The 19509-nt window shown below is 42.5% G+C and overlaps 1 protein-coding gene across 1 annotated transcript in view; it reads left to right on the forward strand.

The window, feature by feature from the left end:
• The first annotated feature begins 2639 nt into the window (after nt 1-2639).
• LOC135202090 (uncharacterized) overlaps nt 2640-19509 on the forward strand; it is a 33793-nt gene continuing 16923 nt past the window's right edge. Inside the window, exon 1 of the mRNA XM_064231351.1 lies at nt 2640-2798. The gene's annotated coding sequence lies outside the window, so the exon portion shown is untranslated. The remainder of the gene's footprint in view (nt 2799-19509) is intronic.

The following is a 19509-nucleotide window of genomic DNA, read 5'->3' on the forward strand; positions in this document are numbered from 1 at the left end:
AAATAAATTTGTATGAGAGAGAGAAAAAGATATCGTAAGCGATGTAGCTCACTACATACCCCCTTGCATTTCATTTGCTTGTGTATGCTTTCAATCGCTTTTGCACTCATGATCATTCACACATTACATATTTTGAGTGTGTGTGTGTGTGTGTGCGCGCGCACGCGTTTATGCTTCTCTGAGACGAATTTACAAAGTCATATTCTAAAATTTGCCGTTTGTTCTCTCGCTCTCTCTCTCTCTCTGTCTTTTGCTAGAAGTAAAACCGGTAAGCTCTTGATACGTTGTTCACCCAGCATCACTATGATTTTTTTTTTTTTTTTTATAACTTCTTCCCTTGTTCGCCCTCCGTTCCCCCTCAGCCCCAACTCCAATATCACACCCCCCCCCCTACATTTGTACCCATTCGCATGTCTTTATGGCCACCAGTCGGTGTGATGCGATACTCAACTGAATTCATATGTAGATCTCTGATCATCTATTACTACTACTACTACTACACACGCGCGCACACACACACACACACACACACAGCATGTATATATATATATATATATATATATATATATATATATATATCTATATATATATATAATATAAATTAATAGAGATATATATATAGATATATATATAGATATATATATATATATATATATATATATATCGCTTTGGTTTCCTAAATATTTCGAAAAAGTTTTGGAAGTTACTCTGACATGCCCTGTTCTTCAATAGTCCCCGCTTTCGAATAAGTTCAGTCCCTCCCTTTGTCCGAATTTATGTAGAAATAAAGCATAAGAACTAGTAGGTACTACAAACACACGCACACACACACACAAAATTGGAACTCGAAGGTAATCTCACAATGAATTAGGTCAATCGTAATCTACCTCAGTCCCTTATCTATGGTCCACGGGGTGTAGCAGATTCTCTCTTACCTTTTCACAGGCAATCGTCCTTCGATCGTGTTTTAGTCTATTTACAGCAGAAGTACAATGCGTCCATACGTTATTACTGGCGGTTGAGGTTATTTGGAAATTCAAGCTTAAGCTAATTTGAGAGAGAGAGAGAGAGAGAGAGAGAGAGAGAGAGAGAGAGAGAGAGAGATTCCGTAGGACTAACTACTGATGCCTTTGATTAATAATGGTTCAAGGTTGACCTGTGACACTGAGTTTCTGATGGAATCACATCGGAAATCAAACATGGACGTATTCAGAATTATAAAAAAAAAAATAAGTAAAGCATCCGGTAAATATATTCACTTGCTAGAACAGGAGAATGCACTTGGGGTGCGGTGTTGGGGGCGGGGGGATGTTCGAGCCCCGCCCCTTGTCTTGTTCATAGCTAAGTTGCCCTTTATGTCAGAAATATTTTAATTGGATCATATTATACGTACTACATATAGGTTGACTGATATTGGACCAATATTTGTCATTAGCATACTTCCATTGAATTTACTGGATTTGAATAATGTCACAATGTTCTTTCAATTAACACACACATATGTATGTGTCTCATATTATTTATAAATAAACTGTAGCATATAAAGCATGGTATATTTCATTTTCAAAAACTAGGATAGTGTCCTTTTTTCCACTTGAACCCCTGAGGCCCTTCTGAAAGTCCGTGCACGCCCCTGAGACAGGATCTTCAGTAAATGGTTTTGAATCGCAACTACCAAAGCGTCATGCTGATCGGGTGCATGTGATTGTCTGACATTGGACCTTTCCGTCTTGCTCCCAGAACTTGATATCGGATGCAGCCTGGCACACGAATTAAGAACAGAAACACTCCCTCAAGCAGCCTCGGCGTGATATGATTTTCTGAATATGTTGGTCACCTATTAGCGTTTATTCGGGAGTCGGGGAATATTGCTCGTCACTCAAGAAACTCCTTACTCCTTAGCCTCATATGGCGACGACTTCAGCGACATCTAAGTATAGAAAAGTAAACCATTTCAAGGTTTATCTTCCAGTAATGGTTTTTTTTCCCTCGCTCAGTTCAGCTGTATAGAATAGAAATGTCAGAATGGTCTGAGATGACTTTCGTTGTTTCACATAATGAAAGAAATCCCCCAAGACTTGTTTTATTGAAGACAAACACTGTGCCCACAGACATGGCGGCATTCCATAACTGAAGTTACGATGTGATTGTTTCCAGTTCTGTTGTAGCGAGTTTTCGCTACTTGCGGTGTATCCCCTTCCCCATTTACTGTTTGTTGTTTGCCCACAGAAGCGTATAGTAAGTCAGCATATTTTCAACTCTTAGTCTGTGCAGTGCAAACGAAAAGAAAAATGTTAGCGATAAAAAGAAACGAAATTATCGTACACCCTTCCACAGGAAGACGTTTTACCTGGAGGGAGTTTGGGGGGGGACTGCCATTTGGGGGACCTTGAGTTGACTCCAGATACAAAATAAATGTGTTTTACGTTTTCTTTTTAGTGATTACGTTATCAACTGCATATCTCTCTCTTAAACATCTTTTATTTCCATAAGTATCGTGTAAGCTGGTAAAGACTGTGTCTCCTTAGATTGAATTTGGGACAATAAATAAATCCGAACTGATGGCTCTGTTGGGGGTGGACTTGGTAGGATGTGGGGAGGGGAGGATCATCTTTGGGGGGGGGGGCGCTTATTCCTATTCAGTTTCGGTGAAGTTTCTCTTCACTGAATCCTCAGTGAGTGAGTGAGTCCAAGGTTGCACGGTGCTCATGTGTACGTAGTGATCTTCGATCATTGGAACGTGGATTGTTTTTTTAATTTTTTAGTCCCATATATTATCAGCAGACCTCTAGTCCCTGGTGAGTTGTTTCTTAAGACTACATAGATTTTGATATAGTGTGTATTTTGCAGTGCCTTCCTGAATTACACCTGCGCACTGTATTTTCCTATTTCGTTACGTCATGGCAACAGCACGCTTTTAGCAATTGTGGGTGGTTACTGCAAGGTTGTAGATTATCGTATCCTATTTGGCTTTACTTCTAAATAACTCTCAAGTTGTAACATGGCAGATTATGAATAGCTACAAGAATTTTTCACTTCGGGAAATGAGATTGCAATTCCTGCCATATTTAATTCTTCAGGTAGATGGAAACGAATTAGTGATTTGTGAAGACTAGTGATCGACTTATTTATATAATGAATTACTAACGGCTAGCAAGTAATTTTGACTTACGTTTTACCCAGAACTTTGACATGAATTGTTTTCGGAACTTCCAATTTATTCTTTACATAGGCCTACGTAAAATCCACAATCTCATTTTTAAATTAGACTTTAGATTTGGTAACTCGTTGTGCCCTAAAAGACTAAATTGGCCGAGAGAACAAAAGTGGCATAGGCCTGCGGCTGAATTCAGGGTTGTTTTGTCATAAACGTGCGTACTCTCTCTCTCTCTCTCTCTCCTCTCTCTCTCTCTCTCTCTCTCTCTCTCTCTGCATGTGGTTTGCATACTGGTCACTCTCTATGCTCGTCTTCTTGAGTTCTTGGGTACCTAATACCTGTTCGGCAACATCCTAAATATGAACCATTCTTGGATAAGGGGTTAATGCATTTCATTTTGTCACCTCCTACCTTCCCGATTTCGGGAGTCAGAACTGTGGTTATAAAATACTGTTGGCCTTATGCTAGTTGGTGCTCTTGCTATGAAATTTAAAGCAGTCCGTTCAACTTCCATTTAGTATTGAAATCAAGGCATTTGTTTGTTTCAGGCGGTGATGACATTTTCTCGTCTTCTTATGACGCAGAAAATACAGCAGCGTTTACTGAGGGGCATTGCTCCATTCGCGGTAGTTGGTCATTCTGCGATACATTTCCTTTGAACTTGATGTGATGATGATAGTCTCTCGGCTCTTTCTCTGGGATCATTGGAGGCGATGCGCTAGATTGGGTTTGAATGCCTCCTTTGTTGAGAGAGAGAGAGAGAGAGAGAGAGGAGAGAGAGAGAGAGAGAGGAGAGAGAGAGAGAGAGAGAGAGAGAGACTTGCAAAGTAGCACATGGAAACTGAGAAACTCGTAACGATGTATATATAATATATATATATATATATATATATATATATATATATATATATATATATATATATATATATATATATATATATATATATATATATATATATATATATATTAGAGAGAGAGAGAAAGATTTGCAAAGTAGCACATGGAAACTGAGAAGCTAAGATCTTAGCAAGAGAGAGAGAGAGAGAGAGAGAGAGAGAGAGAGAGAGAGAGAGAGAGAGAGAGAGAGAGAGAGTGCAGCTGACGTTCAAACTCAAAACCTTGCACCTGTATCGAGGGTAGAGTACGTATCTGGTCAGACCTGTCATTGATGAAGTGATCTTCCCGGGACAATAGTCGTAGGCGGCGGACCGCATACAGTATAGGTGAGACACATTGCTAATCGGTTGCATTTGATCGAAGATATACCTTTCTTACGAATTGAACTGAATATAGAATTTAGGCCAAAGGCCAAGCACTTGGACCTATAAGGTCAATCACCGGTGAAAGGGAAACTGACAGTTAGAATGTTTGAAAGGTGTAATAAGAAGAAAACCTAACAATTTGCCCTTGAAACAATTGTCAGAGAGGGTGGAAAGTCAGATGGAAGAAAAAGAATATTTATCATCTATTTGCATTACACATCAACGCGACGGCGTGATTCCATGCATGCACATGTACATATAGACGCATGTATGTATAATATTTTACGTTTCTCATTGTGAAACGGTCTCTGAACAATCTCTGTCTCTCTCCACGATGCGATTGACCGGGACAGGAAGATCGAGTCGCCACGGAGTGTGACGGAGTTGGGATGCTGCTGCTCATTGCTTCAGGATTTGAACCGAAGACATCGTCGTCGTATCTAGTCAGCCGACGTCGATCTCACAGCATGATGGCCTCTTCCTCTTCAAGCGGCGAAGAGTATTGCCGCCCCCGGCTGGGTTGGTCTTGCCGACGGTGGCGATGAAATGTCGCCGTCTCGCTGGATGCTACAGGAGAGAGAACTTGGCCTCTGGGCCCAAACAGAGATAAAAGAGAGAGAGAGAGAGAAAAAAAAATACACGTTTGGTTACTTTTACACTGTTATTTAGACATTATCGTTCTTTCTTGCGAACTGACACGAATTTTACCAGATTTTTTCCCACTCAAAGTAGTGCTTCTAGACGCTGTTGGTACCTTCACTTGACAGGGGACATACTATACTGTTTTTTTTTTTTTTTACATCTGTCCACCCGCCTGTGGTGTTTGCGTATGGTAACACTGCGTCCCGGGCTTTAGATAGTTACATTCAGCTTACATTCAACAATTATAACAATATCCTACTTCGAATATTAACGGTGTAATTCTACAGTAAATTATTAAAACACTTTCCAGTTGCAAATGTACACCCAGATATCCTTTTATTTACCTAAAACTTACACATAGCGTAACTATCTAAAGCCCGGGACGCAGTGTTACCATACGCAAACACCACAGGCGGATGGACAGTTCTTTCCAGTTGCTGGACACGTAGCATTCGTCTGCATGAGAACGGCCCATTTGAGTCTTAGTCTGTTGACACTTGTGAAGATGGTTTTACCACTGATGGTTAATTTCATAGGACACCAAAATTTGCATAATTTAAAAAGCTGCTTTTGTGTTAATGCGCACTTTGAACTATGAAAGTTCTGTTGATCAGTTCAGGCGAAGATGCAATGCATTACTGCACTCATACTACTCTTGCATTTTAATATATTTTTACCTATTTATTAGTCTCCTCTTTTCATTTTTCAATAAGTGAGATCTTTTCTGTCTGTATTTTCCTTTATTTCGTCTTACTTCTTCCTAATGAACACCATATTCTTTGGAAACTTGAATTTCCAGTTAATGGTCTCCGTTGGCTTGTTCCATATACTAAATAAGTTTCATCTACTAAATATATTATAATAATAATATTAATCATCTTCATGCGCGCCATACACTTTTCATAGCCAGAGTAATTTAACGATCCTCAGCATTTGTGCTTTATCTTCCAGGAATCTCCATTCACCCCTATAGCCTCCCCACCCATAGTTCTCATCCAAGTAAGTCTAGGTTTTCTAACTCGCCTATAGTTCCCAAAGGACGTCAGCTGGCGCTGTCACGAGCTACTCGTGTTTCTTCATGTCTCCTCTGAACCGCCATTTCTTGAGTGATTTACAATGTGAATAATTCATTAGTTAACAGAAAGGATACAAAGATGTCTTGTCCAGATTATTGTAAACCATTTTCCTTTGATGCTCATTCCGGAGTGTTTCTTCTCTTTTCATGGAGATAATAATAAGGTCCACATTATGTTAGGGGAAAATGGTGAAAGTCTTATTGCTAAAAACAACGTGAGCACTTTTCGTTTCGTTATCTTGCTGATGCTGTAAATATTTGTATATCTATATTTTGGAGACTCGCACTTCATTCGCGTGCCCAAAGTTATGAAATCATTATTTGAGTTCTCAACATTACTGTTTTGTTTTACAGTCTGAGATTTGTATATATTATTCGTTGTCTACACAACGAAATGGTGCATTTGGGTATCGTCATCCCATCTCCCTTTTCTTAGTCTGTATCGTAGTTGCATGACTGACCGATTAATTTAATCTGACGTCGCATCGACTGCGATTGGTTCTTCCAATTATTTCTCTATAAACTGACATGTAGGGAGTTTTTACTCGTTGATTCAACATAAAATTCTTTAATGATTTGCTTGAATTGTAAGCATTTAGTACTGCGTATGTCATATTCCATTCTGTACAGTTCTTGGGTATTATTTCATCTTGCGATGAGGGAAAGGGAGTTTTCTGAATAATGATAATAATAACAATAAAACTGAAAAAGCGGTCGGGTTATCCAGGTATTATCATAATAACAACGATGACGCTACCTTAATCCATATCCAGGTACGATATTGTGTGAACTCTTATCATATCACCGTTGTTACTTGGAATTTTCCCATTTGATCAAAATAGAAAAGTTAATCAGGTTAATCTGAGTTCATCTTATCTTCATTTTCTTTTAAAGTGCAGTAATTTATGACAAAGAGTGTTCAGGAAATACGCTATCTCTAAGTTGATCGATGATGTCGCGAAGAACTAATCTTATCGTCAAGAGGGATTTCCGATCAGACTTTTATTATCGGACTGAAAAAGATTTAGGTAAAGGAACCATACTTTGTCAAGACCTGTGAAAATGTTTCTCCCCGGCGTCCACTGATAACTAAAACTTATTGATGGCATTTGAGAAATGTATTGTTTTTATAAGAGGAAGTTTTGCACCTTGAAATGGTGTATAATCTTGGTGTTCGTGGCCCCAATTATCTTATTCTGGTGTTGCTGTCCGTGTCTTTATTATCGAGCCGTTAGAATACTTAGTCTAAACAGACACACTCTTCAAAAGGGGGGCCATAACTCAATGAGGGGTGGATGAGGCGGGCCATTAATCTGTTAGACAACCTAGGTTTGTATATAGGAAAAAAATAATTTTCGACAAAATTACTTTTGTTCCGACTAAGTACAAACCGTCGGTTGTCTAACAAAAGGAGACTCGAACTGAGGATGGAAGGTGAGTGACCTGAATGTACCCTTGAAGAGCCGCCAATAACTTCACACGACCTGATGTTAACCCAGACCCCCTACTCCTCATGACACTACACGGTAAGGATTCAATAGGGGAGAACCCAAGGGGTCCGGCTGTTGTCCTAACCTATGGTACTAATACTTACTCAGAGAGCTGTTCCTGAAGGATTCTTAGCCATCATTCTACTCTCCAGGTAAGTCAGTAGTGGCCAAGTCGTGTCATGGACAGTTACAGTTCATACGTAGGATATTACCAGGAAAAACTCACTCATACCCCTTACATTCGGCCAGACTTAGGCGGGAATTGCTGGGAGTGTGTGTGTGTGTATTTCCAAATTGAGGTACGCAGTGCGGGTGACCAAACGCCTAGAGGATCTCTTGGGCTGCGACAATGGGGCCCAGAGAGAACACCTCTAGAGATTGAAACGTAACTTCTCGTAGGTAGAAGGAGGTGAAGGTGGTTTGACTCTTCCAGTGCCTGCTCTCAATACCTGACCCACTGAGAGGTTTCTTCCTGAAGAGCATAGAGGAGCCTATGCCCCTAACTTCGTGAGCCCTCACCTTTGGCATTGGTACTTCCTTGTTTTCGTAGGCCCTTCTTATAACCTGTCTGATCCAGAAGGAGATGGTATTCTTAGCCACCTCTTTCGGATGCTTGCCCGTGGCGGCACGAACAGCCGTTTGATAGCCGGTCTGAACTGTCTCGTCCTCTGAGGTAGGCTTTCATGGCTCTGACCGGGCATAGAATCAGTTCCTCTTTGTCAAAGCCGGTAAAATCCCCAAGGAAGGAATGGTAAAAGAGGAAAACATCTCCTCTGGCTTGTATGGGTCTTGAGTCTTGGCTACAAAGCCAGGACAAACGAGAACCCCATCTCCTCCCAACGCCTGGTGTGTGACACTTCGTAGGACAGCGCGTGTAGTTCGCTGACCCTCTTCGAAGAGCCAGGGCTAAGAGGAAAAGGGTCTTCAATGGTGAGGTTCTTCAAGGAAGCTGAATGTAAGGGCTCATAGGGAGGACCTCTCAAGGATTCCAGGAACTAAGGCCACATCCCAGTGGGGAGTCCGTAGCTCTCGGGGACAGGTCTTCCTAAAGTGCTTGAAGAGCAACAAATTTCTGGAGATGCAGCGAGGGTCCATGCCTTTCAACGCGAATACTTGATTTAAAGCTGCTCTATAACCCTCCACTGCCGATATGGATAGTCGTTTATCCTTCCTGAGGTGGTGGAAAAAAACTCGCTAGTTGAGGGATGGTGGCCTCGTCTGGGGCAATGCCCTTTATCTTGACACCAATCTTGAAACAGTCGCCACTTTCCCTGGTACAATCTGCCTGAGGATGGTTTCACAGGATTGGCCATGGCCTCAGCTAACTGCCTGGAAAAACCTCTATCACGGAGGATTTGTTTTGATGACAGTCTGAACCCGTGTAAGCGGAGGGCCGACGGATTTGGGTGTAGGCATCCGTTGTTTGGGTTGGGCGAGGAGATCTATTTCTGTCTGGTAGGCTTACCGGGTCCTCTAACTGAAGATCCAGCACTTCTGGGAACCAGGGGGCTTCCGGCCACCAAGGAAGCTATAAGGTTACTCGCAGGTTCTGCGAGTAGCGAATCTTCTGAAGGATCTTCTGGAGGAGGGGGAAAGGCGGAAAGGCGTAAGCGTCCAGGTTCTTCCAATCTTGCAGGAGGGCATCCTCCCCCGCTGCCTGCGGGTTGGGAGTGGGGAGAAGAACACTGGCAGTTTTCTGTTCCATGCGGTGGCAAAGAGGTCTATCGAACGGATGAGCACCCAACCTCTTTATCAGGTCCATTCTGCTACTTCTTGATGGAGGGACCACTTCGTGGTTGATTATACTGTTCCCCTCCTACTCAGATGGTCCGCCCAAACATTTTCTTGCTGGAATATATCTTGCCCTTGAGGGTGATGTCCATTTCCTCTGCTAACTCCTGGATTTGTACTGCCAGGCGACAGAGATCCAGTGAGACGTGGCCCCCCTGTTTGTTTAGATATGCCACCACCGTGGAGTTGTCTGACATTAGGCCCACCGTTTTTCCTTGGAGTTGAGACAGGAAGTGCTGAAGAAGGGAGAGGAAGACTGCCTTCAATTCCAAGACATTGATGTGAGCTGCTTTCTCTTCTTCCGACCACAGGGCCGCTCACTTCTTCCTCCGTCAGGTGCGCCCCCCCCCCCACCCTTCTTTTGATGCATCCGTGAAGAGAAGAATCTCTGGGGTTTCTCGGACTGAGAGAGAGATGCCCCCTTGGAGGTGGGAAGGCCACCATCCACCACTCCAGGGACTTCCTTACTTCTTGGGAGAGAAGAATTTCTTTTGCTGTTGGGGTCCCCTTCCTGAGGAGACCATTGTTTCTTGAACAGCCACTGAAGCGGCCTCATACGCCTTCTGCTGTGAGGCACTAGTCTCTCTATTGAGGCCATGTGTCCTAAGATGGACTGGCAGAGTTTGGCTGTGGGAGGGCTGGGCCCCAAAGCTCTCCCGCACTTGAGATACTAGGCCGGAGACCCTGTTCTCCGAGGGGAAGGCCTTCATGAGGGATGAATACTAGTGTCATTTTTCCGAGGTACACCATCCTTTGTCTGGGAGTGAAATCCGACTTGTCGACATTCACCACCACTCCCAGTTCCTGAACGAATGACAAAACTAGCTGAAGGTGCTCCGCACACTGCGCAGCCCGTCTCGGCTAAGATGAGCCAATCGTCCAGGTAGCGGAGGAGACGGATGCCTCTTGCGTGTGCCCAAACTGACACTATCTTGAAGACCCTGGTGAACACCTGTGGGGCTGTGGCGAGGCCGAAGCACAGGCAGGTGAACTGCAGAGTCTTTCCCTTGCTGACAATCCTGAGGAATTTTCTGGAGGAGGGGTGAACAGGGACTTGGCAAGTAGGCATCTTGAAGGTCTATGAGGCCATGAAGTCTCCCTCCCTGACACAAGCTCGAACGGAGTCTGCCGTTTCCATCCGAAACTTTGTCAGAGAAAGGAACTTGTTGAGGGGTGAAAGGTCTATGACTGGCCTCCAACCCCTTGTTGCCTTTTCTACCAGGAAGAGTCTGGAAGTAGAACCCTGGACCTGGATCCTGAACCTCTTCCAACGCCCCTTTCTGAAGTAGCTTGGATATTTCCTCCTCCAGGGCCCGTCCGCGGTCCGAGTCCGGTCGATAGGAAGGGACTTGGATGGGGGTAGGGATAGAGTGGGTGTAGACTGGAAGGGAAGACGGTAGCCTGACTTGATAACCTGCAGGGTCCAATCTTCCGCTCCTGCTTGCTGCCACACTTGCCAATTGGCAGCCAAGCAACCCCCCTACCTTCTGCTGACGGGCAGGATCTGGCCTAGAATTTTCTTGCGGGGACCTCCCTCTCTTCTGTTGCCCTTCTGCTTCCGCTCCTTTGATGGAAAGGGACGAGTCTTCTCCCTATGGAACTTGTCCTTCGACACAGAGTAAGGTTTCTTCTCCTCTCACCTACGCACAGGAAAAGCCGTTCTCTGCGCTTCTCTTACCTGTTGGCTAATTTGTGGTGCTGGCCGTGGTCTATGGCCCGGGGTTGCGGAATTGGAGAGAGCCCTAGATTGGAGAGATCGCTCCTTCTCTCCGCTGCCTTCGCGAACTTCTTCCGCAGGAATAAGTTCTTCCTGGAACTAGCGGGTTTTTCCGTAAGTCCGGGAGGAGGTCTCTCACCACTGGCGATTTGGCCTCCTTGAAGGCATTCTCTCTCCTTTTCACCTCCATATTAGCCCACAGGACCGCTAAGTTGTCTGCTTGGTGCGAGAGAGTCTTGATCCCACACTGCATGAACGAAGACAAGTTCTGCTGCTGCTGAGGCTGGAGCTCGGGTAAGAACTGCGGAAGTGCTGCCAGTAGACGTTCCATCCACGAATTCGTAGCGAGGGCCAGAGCTAGAGCGCGAATGAGTCCTTCGGTTTCTGAGGGAGAGAGCAAGAGGTGCTTTTTCTGAAGGGCGTCCAGACTGACATCTAAGAGATCTGCAAGGTCCCTGGAATATGCAGACTCCTTAGTTTGTCACCTGTTGGCCTATAATACCTGCTGGCCCCCTGAGCAGGGATAGGAAGCCACCTCTGTTTCTCAGATACCCTAGTTGGTGAAGTCGTGGCTTCTCGGGACGCTCTAGCCATGGCTAGCCTAACCTGGTTGCTCCAGGGGAGGCTGACCGAGGGGGGCTGCGAATTCTTCAGGTTGAGCACCTTATGCACCTCTGACTGAAACTCCTGGTTTAGTTCCTCATGTTTCCGTTTAGGCCATTGGCGCTTCTAATCAACGACAGAATCTGGTTGAATGATAAGGGTTCTTCGGGTTCCGCAGGTGAGCTAGTCTGACTGCCGTCCGAATCGGGGTCAGAATCGGGCTCTCCCTCGGAGCATGAATCGGGCTCGGGAATCAGAGTCAGACAGTCACCCAAATCTGGAAACAGTTCCTCTGACTTCTTTTCCAAAAGGAACTTCTTCCTGGCTTCTTCCATCTTACGGGCAGACTCCTCTAGACTGGTGTTCTTCTTCTCCATTTGCTGGGAAACCTCCTTTTTGGAGCTTAAGTAGTCCTCCACCGCCTGTTTGACCAGGTTCGCAATGTCCAGTGCGGGAGTGAGGACCTGGGCCCCCACTGTACCTAGGCTAACTGATGGAGGTGGTGCGGAGGTACTAGGCTCATGCCTAGGCCTAGCTTTTTCGGGCATCAACGCTGGCACTGGTCTCTCAGCGCGACCTAGGCCTTGCGGCATCGAAAGGTCTCCCCATTGATGCTCCTCCTACGAGCGTTGTGGCTGGCTGGCTTCTTGCGTCGGGTTGCGCAAACTTCTGGAGGGGAGGGGGCTCCGGCTCCTGCGAGTTGGGTCCCGTTCCGGGCTCCTTAGCACTGTCCTCAGGGATGGGAGGGTGAGGCATCAGGTCCGTCACCGGATCCCTCCTGGGGTGGACTGATTGTGCCCGAGAGGAACAGGGGGTTACCTTGGCACCCGGCTGTGTCTCGGTACTGCTATGGTCATACCTAGATAGTTCGGCCTTTAGGCTAGGCGGGAACAAGCTCTCGGTTGAAGACCCCTTCTTGTTACGCTTCGAGGCAGGAACATGGATCCCAGCCCCTAGGGTAGCTTCTTTCCTCTTACCTGCTTTCCTAGCCCCGACGACGAAGGTTTCTTAGCCTAAGTTTCTTGGGAAGGACACTAGGCTCACTAACTGGTGGGTCCCCGTTAATAAGGAGGAAGGATTACTAGGCCTAGTGTTCTCCAATTGGGCACTATCCCCTCACACACGGCCTTAGGCCCCCACAGTAGTCGGTCTAGGCCTAGGCTTATCGGCATCAACATTAGCGTCACTGAAAACACTCATGCGCCTCAATAGAGAGCCACTGATCATTATTCCTACTGCGCAGGTTGAACACGATGCATCAGGGGAACATCAAAACCCCTACAAGCATACACCACAGATGGATCCGAGGTTGGCGAAGGCAAGATGTACCGCAACGCATGCCATCGGAAACACACACACCAAATCCTCCCGAAAAACCCACCATAGATCCGCCTTCCATACTTACAGGGAAGTTAGGATGCTAGGTAATACTAAAGGATAAATAAAAGGATAGGAAAGGGCACTGGGGAAGCACTCAAGCACAGGATGTCAAAGATATATCACGATAAAGAAGACTACAGTCGGCGGTCATGCGTTGTTTATCTCAAGTCGGGTCAAGGCGGAAGGAGTAGGTGTTGACACGACGGCTACCGCGAAAAGAATGGTATCACAATGACCTACCCAAGCTGGCCCGGGCTCACCCCGCGCAGTTACCCCAGACCCAGGTACAGCGATTCAAGTTTGAACTCTTTGTATGCGGTAGCGGCGGCGCGTTCCCAAGCGGATATCCTTTTTTTTTTTTTTTGTTGGTTAGACAACCTAGGTTTGTATATAGGAAAAAATAATCGACAAAATTACTTTTTTGTGTGAAAATAATATTTATATAAATTAATTACACATTTATTATTATTATTATTTTTTATTTATTTTTTTTTCTTGCTCTATCACAGTCCTCTAATTCGACTGGGTGGTATTTATAGTGTGGGGTTCCGGGTTGCATCCTGCCTCCTTAGAAGTCCATCACTTTTCTTACTATGTGCGCCGTTTCTAGGATCACACTCTTCTGCATGAGTCCTGGAGCTACTTCAGCCTCTAGTTTTTCTAGATTCCTTTCAGGGATCCTTTGGGGATCGTGCCTAGTGCTCCTATGATTATGGGTACAATTTTTTACTGGCATATCCCATATCCTTCTGATTTCTATTTTCAGATCTTGATACTTATCCATTTTTTCACTCTCTTTCTCTTCAACTCTGGTGTCCCATGGTATTGCGTCATCAATGAGTGATACTATCTTCTTGACTTTGTCAATCAACGTCACGTCTGGTCTATTTGCACGTATCACCCTATCTGTTCTGATATCATAGTCCCAGAGGATCTTTGCCTGATCGTTTTCTATCACTCCCTCAGGTTGGTGCTCGTACCACTTATTACTGCATGGTAGCTGATGTTTCTTGCACAGGCTCCAGTGGAGGGCTTTTGCCACTGAATCATGCCTCTTTTTGTACTGGTTCTGTGCAAGTGCCGGGCATTCACTTGCTATGTGGTTTATGGTTTCATTTTTCGTATTGCACTTCCTACATATGGGAGAGATGTTATTTCCGTCTATCATACTTTGAACATATCTGGTTCTTAGGGCCTGATCTTGTGCCGCTGTTAGCATTCCTTCTGTTTCCTTCTTTAGCTCTCCCCTCTGTAGCCATTATTATTATCATGGGTGGCATGGCAATGTATAATTGACGATCTGTCCGTCAAAGAAATAATATAGTAATCATGAAATTGTAATCACCTTCATTCTGGAAATAATAAGTGAGAATAAAGTGATTTAGTGCAACTTGCATGTTAGTTTTATCGTCATCTTACAATCACACATCACACCACTACATTTCCTCCAACTACTCCACCCTGACTGTATCCTTCCTTCCGGTCAACTCTTCATCTAGGTCTCCTGTATTTTGGATCACAGACCCCAGATATTTAAAATGTTCTACCTCTTCTAACTTATGAAAATCTATCTCGAGATCTACTATTTTCTCTCTCTGCTTGCTCAAATTCACAGCGCATTCCAACAGTCTTGATTCTATCCCTCCGCTTTAATATTTAGTCCTTCATCATCAGTTGCACACAAAAAATCCATCATCTACATAGAGTATTGTCCAGGGGATTTCACGTCTCAGATCTTATTCACTCTAGCAACAGAGTGAATAAGAATGGGCTTAAGGCTGACCGTTGGTTTAGGCCTACCTGTACATTCAATACCACGTAATCGTTGTTGAACAATTTTCATTTATATATATATATAATTTTCTTATATATATATATATATATATATTTATATCGATATATATAATATACAATATATATATATAATATATATATTCATACAGTATTCAATTATTTTACCGATGCCATAAATACAATGAAATGGCCGCACAAATTCAGTATGTTTTCAGGCAGGTTGACAAAATGTTCTCTGGAAGTTAATCCTGGTCTTGTTTCTGAAACCCCAAATAATAAGAATCATTCGTCTATGTTAAGCATTTTGCAGTGGTGTGTATATTGGTATGTTAGTGTCAGAGCCAGTAACGCGCAATGGGTAGAAAGCTTAATTTTCCTAGACTGAGGGTTTCCCGAGGACGAGGTGAGTCAAGAGACTGAAAGGTTAGGTTCTAGGTTCGGGCGCTCCCCTCTCCAACCGGACGAACCAGGGACTTTCCTCCTAGGTCTAGAACGTCTCGGGATTATTTCAGGCGATGACTTACGCACGGTCTAGACCGTGGGCTTACGATCCTTTTTCCGCTGTCGATAATACTAATCTCCTCGTCTAAATGTTCAGGGCTAACTAGTCTAAGTGCTCTTAAAAAGTGACATCTCAAAGCAATGTATTTCACATTGCGTGTATGGGTCGATTTTGCATTGATCATTAGGTTGTTATTTGTAGCTTTTCTGTGAATTTTGAATTTTAGGCCATTATCTGTTCTTATTATTTTAGTATCTAAAAATTAATGGAGTTATTTGCTTCTTTCTCCTTGGTGAATTTTATTGATGGTATTAAAGAATTAAGATCAGATAGCAATTTATCAGTGTCGTGGTTTATACTCCAAACAGTAAAAGTGTCATCCACGCATCTAACCCAAATAAACATCATCTGGTAATATGCTGTTGGCAATACGAGTTTCATAGAATTCCATGTATATGTTAGACAACACAGAAGACAAACAGTTGCCCATTTGCATTCCATACACGCAATGTGAAGTACATAGCTTTGAGATGTCACTTTTTAAGAGCACTTAGACTAGTTAGTCCTGAATATTTAGACGAGGAGATTAGTATTATCACGAGAATTAGCATGAAAAACAACTTTTCGATCAGGGAAATAGAGGAATGTTTATTCTTAGCTAAAGAAACTTATTAAAGAACAAACACCAAAAAGGAATATGATATGAGTAGTACTCTGGTTCTCCCACTCCACCCTTCATTCAGTGGTATGGTTTATCCTTTGAGATTATTAAACTTTAAAGTAGTATTTTCTTACTCCAACACAGTAGGAAAGACAGTTATTTGCAACAGCCCCAAACAAGAAGAAGGCGTGGTTTACAAAATACCTTGTGAATGTGGCAAATTCTGCCTGGGACAAACAGGAAAAGATATCGATAAGAGAATTTCCCAGCATCGATATTGTGTGAGAACAATTTCTCCAAACAGTGCTGTGAATTTACATATACAAAATTGTGGCTGTCCTATCCTTTGGAACAAAACAGAGACATTATTCAAAGAAAAAGATATGATTGCAAGAAATTTGTTAGAAGTAGCTTGCATATGTTTTAGCAAACAAAATAACTTTAATATCAGTCAGGGCATATATAAATTGGACCCTTTATTCCTTCATACTGTTTCCCAACAGTACAAATTCAGAGAAAAGATTAAATGACCAATCACCAAATCGTTCTCTTAACCTGTTTGAATTGCTGATTTGACCATTTGTTTATGATTTAAACAACCTAATTTTTACTTTGACATTTATGTTTATTTTATTTTTTTCCAGTGGGAAAGTGTTTATGAATTTTTGTAGTACTCATTCTGTTTAGTTAAAATAAAGCTCTCGAAGAGGCCTAGTGGAAGGCGAAATTGTCGAGCTACTAAGTCTTTTATTCTCTTTTCTCCTGTGGACGATATTGAGACACACACACACACACACACACACACACACACACACACACACACATATATATATATATATATATATATATATCTATATATATACATTAATAAGAGAGAGAGAGAGAGTTTTACATGATGAAACACGTACCGTACAGGACTTCAAAGATCCGGAAAATTAAATAAAGAGATTTCGGAGTATACTAACCGTAAATTAGAGCCTGCAAATCTTTAAGAATGAAAAATTAAAATCTGAGAATGAAACGACCACATTTTAATTAATGTATGACTGAAATAAAAAGAGAAATTCCCTCCGCCATGCACGGAGAAACAAAAATTCAGGAATGATTACGGTCAATGTTCTTCTTGTCGCACAAGCTTCTACCGAAAAGAAATGACACGAGTCATAGACGGTAGATTCGACAAAGCCACCTCGGCTGCGGAAATAGGATCGTACATATGGGATTGTAATAGCCACATTGCCCTCTTAACTAACCTTCTGGTGGTCAGGTCGTGATTATGGTATGGCTGGTTCGTCCCCCGCTGACCTGACATCAGGATTTCTTAAATAAGAAGAAAAAAAAAAAAAAACTTCCTTGAAGCTGGAGCTCAAGGCTTTGTAGTGACAAGCGTATCCAAAAAAGAGCAAAGAATTTGAGAAGTTAAGAGGGCATTGTAGCTATTACAATCTTAGATGTATCTGGTAAAAATGACCAGTAGATTCTACATATATATCGAGCTACAATGTCCTTTAATATCTAATTCACTCTACCTCGGAATTAATATATTTTCATATATGCTTAACCGAAGGGGAATTTTTTCTCGATAATAGACTTGCCTGGACCAGGGCGCGAACCTATGGATCCTTTCAAATCCAGGAACGTCAGTGAAGCTTTACCTACTGGTGTAGTAGGTAAAGCTTCACTGACGTTCCTGGATTTGAAAGGATCCATAGGTTCGCGCCCTGGTCCAGGCAAGTCTATTATCGAGAAAAAAATTCCCCTTCGGTTAAGCATATACGAAAATATATTAATTCCGAGGTAGAGCGAATTAGATATTAAAGGACATTGTAGCTCGATATATGTATAAGAATCACGGAAATGTGATATGATATGATATATATATATATATATATATATATATATATATATATATATATATATATATATATAATGTTTCAGTAAAACACACACACACACACACACACATATATATATAATATATTATATATATATATATATATATATATATATATATATATATATATATATATATGTAGAATACTGTGTGTGTGAGAGGGAGAGAAAGACCATTAATACACTTCTACCCAGCAGAATACGTCCATGAGAGAAAATGAAAAGTGCAGAGAGATCATTCAGTATAACGTGTGATTTTCGCTGTTAGCGCTTATTCTAGTCCATGTTTCCTGGCAAGTGTTTTTGTGTCTGTGAGAGGCGTAGTTGTACTGCGATTAATTCTCGGATGTTAGCCTTGATAACGTTGAGATAACAACAGCGTGTTTGTTTCCACCAAACAATGTATATGAGTCCTTGTGCGTGACTCCGAAAGTGTTGTAATATACATTAATAATTTTGTTATTTTCTCGTTCTTGTATGGGTGTCATTATCGCATCCCTGCTTTTTCTCTAACCGTATACTTTGTCGATAATGTCTTTTCTTCTTCTTCTTCGCCTTCTTTTATGACTTTCCTAATTCTTTCTTTACATACCCAACATTCGGCGTGTCAAGCGAAGTTAAACCCTTAATAAAAAAGACGAAAAAGGCAATTTTCGGACAAACACGTCCAGAATGCCTTCTGCATCCCGGCTTGAACAGATGGGTAGTCATACCTGTTCCTCCACGACCAGTTTTTCTTCATATTCGCTTCATTTTTCTCTGGGGTTCGTTGCGGGTCCACCGAGCGATTTTGAAGGCATTTTGATGAAATAAAAAGCTTTTACTTTGGGACGAAATTCATTAAGAGATCAGGACGCCATGAAAACTAGCTTTGGTTTTTTTTTTTTTTTTTTTTTCTTGGTTATGTTGCAATGTGACTAGCCTCGTGCACTGTAGCCTAGTCGGTCTAGGATGTTATCGTTGATGACGTCATATCCTTTTGAGTAGGTGGATGTTTGTCGGCGTTTCCTGCCACGGAAAAGGAGATTTCGTGAATGTCATGTTCGCACTTTGTTTACAAGTGGCCTTTCTTGTGTGTAGATTTGCAAATTATTTGTGGAATTCTCTTATGTGTGTTATTCGCACAGTGTGTTTATATATAAACTTATCACAGCCCGCTCTGTATGCTGGTCGTAGCGAGTCCTCATGGGTGCTCTTGGCGTCGTTCATTTCCGCTTGTAGTCAGGAATTCCTATCTTATATGAATTTTAAATATAAAATATATGCATTGGTGCACGCTCATTTTTTATGATATAGGTGCAGTTGTTTGTACGGTCATTCTTTTGTGCCTTTGAAGACAATCTGAGACTTCTGAGACCTGCAGAAACATTCTAATACTGTAAAACTTACTCCGCCACACGTTTGGCCTTGACGAAGTTGAGACTTAAATTCCATCTTGAAATCGTTCTTGTAACCTCATCAGGCTTTTCCTAATCTGTTTGAAATTATATGTATTGAAAAGTAATGGCATACAGAAAGGAACTGGATCTCTTTCTGTTTCCA

This window comes from Macrobrachium nipponense, chromosome 23, assembly GCF_015104395.2.
Source record: "Macrobrachium nipponense isolate FS-2020 chromosome 23, ASM1510439v2, whole genome shotgun sequence".
Classification (NCBI taxonomy): Eukaryota; Metazoa; Arthropoda; class Malacostraca; order Decapoda; family Palaemonidae; genus Macrobrachium; species Macrobrachium nipponense.